The 6,535-nt window shown below is 30.5% G+C and overlaps 1 long non-coding RNA gene across 1 annotated transcript; it reads right to left on the bottom strand.

Moving 5' to 3' along the window:
- Window positions 1–562: 562 nt before the first annotated feature.
- LOC134474836 (uncharacterized) lies at window positions 563–3,027 on the bottom strand. Its single transcript, XR_010045718.1, has 2 exons — window positions 2,785–3,027; window positions 563–2,631 (listed from the first exon to the last, which is right to left on the bottom strand). It is a non-coding gene; the product is annotated as an uncharacterized LOC134474836 (long non-coding RNA).
- Window positions 3,028–6,535: the final 3,508 nt, after the last annotated feature.

The raw sequence follows: 6,535 nt of genomic DNA, 5'->3' as shown, positions 1-6,535 counted from the left end.
ATTCTAAAACTGCCTTACATATAGGAGGCTAAACAAAGAAAGCTAAAGACAGTAAATGGTGATAACTAACATATTCACTGTTAGAAAGGCAAGATAGTGATTAACTAAAAAGGAGAATAAAAATAAACTTGGGTGCCACATTAAAGATGAGGGTAACATTATGGATACTTGTAACATATATACATACATATGGATACATGAATTAGAAAACATGCATACATCATCATCTAGTTCTGTCCATTGAGAAGTCCTACAAGAAATGACACTTATAGCAACAAACCCACACAGTGTCTATATCTTAGAAATAACACGTCTCAAAAAAAGAATTCGTAGTGCCTTGGGTGAAATGTTAGATTCTGAACATGAGGGTGATATAACATAGACCTACAGGGTCTTATAGTATCAGAAAGAAATAAACTGCTTAAGAACAAAAAGGATGAGGGGCATATCAAAGAGATACAGAAATTAACTTAAGAAAATTTGCAAAGGCCAAAGTAAAACTGAACAGCAAAAAAAAAAAAAAAAACACACACAAAAATTAGTTCAGAATGATACAAACCAATGACAGAATAATATCACCTTTAATGTCATATCAGTATCATGTATCTCTTAAAATGATAACAAACAGGATACTTCACAAATTTTGATATATTCACTTAAAAATTTATAACCTGAGTTTAAGCATAAGAAAAAAAAAACTCAGATTAGGAAACACTCTAGAATACCTGGACAAGTAGTTCTTCAAACTGTTAAAAGTAACAAACAAAGACTAAAAATTTGCCTCAAAAGGTCATCATACAGATGACCAGAAGACAATAAAGAGAGCTAAGTGCAATATGGTACTCTGGATGGAAAAACTGTTTTGCAATTAGTTAATGATGATGTTCTGACAATGAGCCAATTTCCTAGCTTTGAAAAATCAATCATGGCAATGTAAGATACTAACCATAGACTTGTTTTATGGGAACTATCTATGCTATCACTTCAACTTTCCTGAAAAGAAATAAATTATTACAAAATAAAGATTTCTGAATGTCACTAAATGACAACTATGGAAATGACAAATACTACCTTCCATGTAAGGAGTTATAATTTATTACTCATTTCCTCATAGACAAAAGTACCTTAAATACCTGAAATGGCTATTTTAAACTGCTGTTAAATCTACTATAATGATCATTCATATGAGTCCTCCAACCATAAATCAACCATAGAATTTTTAGACATCCACTTTGATTATAGGAAAAATGATAAATTTATTAATAAGCCTTAAATTTACAATTGCAAAGTTACTTTCACACAATTACAATGGTGTTTTGGTTCATGAACTCAATTCACTTCACAATTCTGGTCACAAAAACAAACTGGGCAAGAAATGATCAATTTCTCCATGAGGTCAACATTGAACCTAACCACTGAATTTGATTTGGTTCTCATGCAATTCAGTTTGCAACCAGAATCATGAAGAGAATTTAGTTTGTGAAACAAGGTACCACTGTAATTATAGCATTATCCAAAAGCAAGCAAACCACTGAATTCTAAAACTATTCATTCTGTTGTTGTTGTTGTGAGGGAGGGTGTTGAGACAGGGTCTCAACACATGCTTCAGAACTTCCTGAGAGCTTGGATTACAAAAACCCTGCTGAGAGTGCTGTTAGTTTCACCAATGACAATTACCCAAACTTTCTTTACAAACATAAAGACTATAGAATCTTGAAATAATAAAATATGGCACAATAACATTGAAGATAGGGAATAAATTATGCACATAATTTAAAATTTAAGATTAAAAACTTGGTTCTCACTTTGCATATAATAAAACTTGTTACTTTTCTAAGGACACAAAAACAATCAAGCCAGACACAGTGGTGCACACCTATAATCCCAAAGCTCAGAAGGCTGCAGCAAGAAGACTGCTGAAATTTGAGGCCCACCTGAACTACACAATGACACCCTGTCTCACAAAGCAAACAAAGCTCAAATAGTTAGCTCTCATATCAGATTACCATTTCTCAAGGATTGAAAGTATTGGAAATATTACCTTTTCAAATTGATTACCCTTTAAAAGAAATAAGCTAACAGCAATTCTTTTGATAACATGAATTCTGGAAAGAGGTGTAAATGTTTTCAGAGTATGCAGAGAATTCACAATCATCTAATGTTTACACAGCTTTAAGAACATTAGTGACATTAAGTAGCTGATGCACTTTTGTCTGAGACTCTGAAAATTCTTAACACTCCAGACTTAATAATTAAATTTTGAAAAACAAGCAACATGAAAGAGCATTTTATCTCTATGAAAAAATAACCAATATTAAGAATCAAAAGACATAAATCTTAAGTACAAATGGATCAAAAATCAGTATTTAGTAGCTGCTTAATTAATATTTGTTACAGAAAATATAAACACATTTTTCAACTTGTTTCACTAATCGGTATTTGTTAAAAACTTACCTGGATTAACTAAAGCTTTATTAAAATTTTTTAAAAGTTTTTGACTCTTTACATTTCTTCATTGAACAAGATTCTGTACATCTCATACTCTATATCATAACACCACCATCTTCTTGCCACCTCTGCAGCATGTAACTTCTCTCCTGAGGACATTTCATAGTTGCTAATTCAGAGAACCTTTATGGGAAAATAAGAATTTTTAAAAGTTTTTATTAAAAAGTATGAATACTAAATAGTCCTATTGAAATACACATCATTAATAATTAATTTGTTTTACTATATGAATTTCATGCAACTATTTTATAATATAAAATATTTAAAACATTATACCTAAAGTTTCTCATCATCTCTTAATCCTTCTTGCCATTTCTCAAATTCATTCATCCAATTCAAAGCAGTATTAAGAAGACAAACCACTAAAGCAGTACTGAAGTCAAATTTGTCACATAAAAGAACAGTATGAAGAAAACTACCACCTACAAGAAAACAAATTAAGTTGCCACTTGTATTTGAATATCAAAAAAAGTTAGTAATTTAAGCAGTCTTACACCTTATAGATTTTGTTTTGCTTCAGACTATAAATCAACTAATAGGTTATCATTTCCAAACTGGGTTAAGTAAAATGAAAGAAATGAAATAGTAAAATGAGCAAGTTGAACTCTATAATATATAACATCTTTCCAATTCTAAAGTTCCATATCTATATGATCAATACAAATATGAGATCTTGTCAAACCAAAACATTATCTGGATAATATTCCAAAAGCCTCTTTAAAAATACCACTGTATATGTAAAACACAATTCTGCAGTATAATATTTTGGTAGGTGTGAATTCAGACCCCAATCTTAGCAATCTGTGGCCTTGGTCTATTTAAGGCAACCCTCTACTTGGAAGCAGGGATGGCATATTACTGAATTAGCACCTTTCCTTCTGTAGATGGGGTCTCTACCTTTCTCATACTTCTTTAATGTCTAGATGTTTGCTTATGTTTTTATAAACATACATATGCCCCATATTTATATAAAATTTAAGACAGGGACTTACTGTTCTGAGTATGCTTCCAGCAAACTCCTGGGCTCAAGAATTTTCTCTGCATAAGCTTCATGAACAACTGGCATTCCAGACATTTGTCATTACACACTGAACATGTGTTTTTCTTTCATCATTTTCTAAAATGTGTGTTTTTAAAGATGTGCTTAATATTCAAACTTTGATTCTGCTTCCTGCTAATGAGTGTTTCTTTTTGGTGACACATCAGAACTATTTGTAAATGTTTGACTTAGAGAACTCTGTACAAAATCTCCCAAACCCTGTGAGAGGATAAATTACTCATGTCACTTATTGAAAATTATAAGAAGGGTTTTATTTGATTGAACATAACCCGCAGTATAGAATCCTGTGAAATGTGGCTTGTTTGGGTAGGTGGATTGTGAAAAGTGAATGGGATAACCTGCATTTAGTATTAATCAGAAAGATAGAGGGGGAAAATAAGCAAGTCCAGCTAAATCTGCCTGAGAGGATTCTAGTCACACAACCCAGTGTGATTAGACATCCTCCGAGTATAGAAGGGAATGAGAAACTGATCATATATCAAATGTCAGATTGGAAGAATAGTTTAATGATGTGGGATGTGTTTCTACTCCAAGGAGTAGAGGAGGAGGCATCAACTCTTCCATTGTCTTCACATATGCTCAGAGAGTCACATTGCTTTTGTAGTTAGCTCTGTTCTGGACCAAGGCAACATGAGCTCTGTCTATGGCTAAAAAGAACACATTTGCAGTTGGGAGATTTTATGGCAAGGCTGATGCATCCAAAAGGAACAAGAGTTTAGGGACTCAAGACATAATTTTCAGTCCTGCTAACACGAGAAGAAAAGAAGAAAAGAACTCTTGGAAAATAAAAATATTTACATAAACTATTTATATATTTCCCATCAACCTTATATTGAAGAATCTAACTTAAATAATATAAAGAACCATATTGTTATATATGCAAATGAAGTGGTCCCTGTAGTCTTGATAATACATTGTCTTTTCTGCACATAAATATAAATACAGTAGCATCATGTCTCCATTTTGCAATAATTTATATTCTTTACATAACAGTATATAAATTCATGCTACTTATTATGCTTGTAAAATTTACACCCTTTGAACCCATCATAATTCAATTCTCAACTGTTTTTGAGAAGTTCCACGATTTCTTTAATTCTTCCTGTCATTTAAAAAGAGTAATCAATATGTAATAAAGAAGTGTTCTTTGATTAAAGCTAAAGAACATAGAAGAGCAAAATGGATGTGTTCAAAATTATCTGTTTTTAAATTACTGTACACCTATTATCAAATCACAAACAGTAACAAAATAATGGGCATTTTCAAACAACCACTCAGTGAGGTAACATATCCTTCTTTCACTGTTACATTGGACAACTGGCCTGCGTTGTTGAGTTGTTGATATCTAGGAATATCCTTAGTTAAATGTCTTTAGAATATTTTACTTGATGATTTACACTTCCTCAATTTTTTTGTTTTAGAAAAGTCCTTCTTTTGTAAAAAAAAAAATTGTTTTGCATTTTAAGGTGAGGAAAACATTGTTGACCAAGCTGTTTAAAAATGATTTACTAGGATTTTGTCTATTGCAAATATTTTTACATACATCATGCTTAAACAGAAATGAATATGAGATTCTAGGTTGAAAAAAATAGCTATGATTAGATTTTTTCTTTTCTTATTTTCAATGCATCTCAGTATAATATTCAAAATATATTTTTATTGTATTATTTTTACAATTTGAAAATTATTTAGTAACAAATTTATTTTGCGATAAATAATTTCACTTTTAACAATAGTTTAGTTTTTGCTATGAATAACAATTTAATATGAAGGAATTTCTAAAGAAATCTTATGATAAAAAGGGGAGATGGTAATCAGATAGATACATTAAGATAGATAAAAAGGTTACTTTTTCATAATCTGTCCCATTGATGTAGCTATAACTTCAATTGGTTTTTCCCTAAACGACTTGATTTTATGTTTTGAAACAGTTTCCCTATTATAGATTACATATTATAGATTACACAGAGCACTTGTGTAATATTTGTCATTTATATAAAACTTCTCTCAATGTTTTTGAGTATTAGCAACATTAATAGAACTTTTTAATATTAACATTTATGAAATGATCCTTTTAGTGCTTTTATCTCTTTTCTACAATTTTGGGTCTTTAAAATGTCTTATTATAAGTTTTGTGAAGGCTGTTGCTGTATTATACATGTTTTTCTCAGATGATTTTACTTATAATTTTATACTGGAAATTACTTTTATTCTCATTTACTTAATTTTTGTTTGGTCCCTGTACTAGAAACTTCGTTTGTTTATTATGTGAATAATATTATTCCCAATGAGATGCTAATTTATGCTTGTTTCTACTTTTTATCACCTCCTAACTTGCTAAATATTTATACTTTTGATTATAAACTCCATAGCAACATTAAGTGATTCTGAAGTTAACAAAGAAATATTGTTCTGAAATTTTGTCAGTGAAAATGCTCTTGATATATAGAAGCTTTATTCCACAATATTCAAAGAAGCTTGCACTTTATCAATAGTATGCTTACAGAAATCTCTCAGTAGGAGGAGGGTAGAGCAGTTTTCTGTGTCACAAATCCCTGGAGGGAGGATGACTTTTGTGTTTCTGATCATCCCCCATTTTCACTGTGATTCACTGCTTTATTCTTTAAGCCATATCTAAGTTTCAACTTCAAAGAATTTCAGTTATACATTTAATTTTATCTGTAGTTATCAAATACAATTATATATATTCATAAATGTAGTATAATATGCCTATAAATATTTATATTATCTAATAGTTAAATCAAATAAGTCAATGCATCTGTCACCCCCATATTTCCTCACATGCATGAGTGTTGATAGCAATCTTGTTTGGGATACATTTCAATTATAATATTAAGGAAATTTTTTTCCTCAAATAAAGCACTTAAAGCCAAATGGATGCTTATCAGTACTGAGTATAATATGTGCTTCAACAAAAATATTATTTTTTCTCCTTGCAATTCGTGA

Source organism: Cavia porcellus, unplaced genomic scaffold (assembly GCF_034190915.1).
Source record: "Cavia porcellus strain 051 isolate PalLab524CR breed Dunkin Hartley unplaced genomic scaffold, mCavPor4.1 scaffold_1, whole genome shotgun sequence".
Lineage (NCBI taxonomy): Eukaryota > Metazoa > Chordata > Mammalia > Rodentia > Caviidae > Cavia > Cavia porcellus.
The sequence above is the reverse complement of the archived record's forward strand: the minus strand, read 5'-3'. Positions and strand labels throughout refer to the sequence as shown.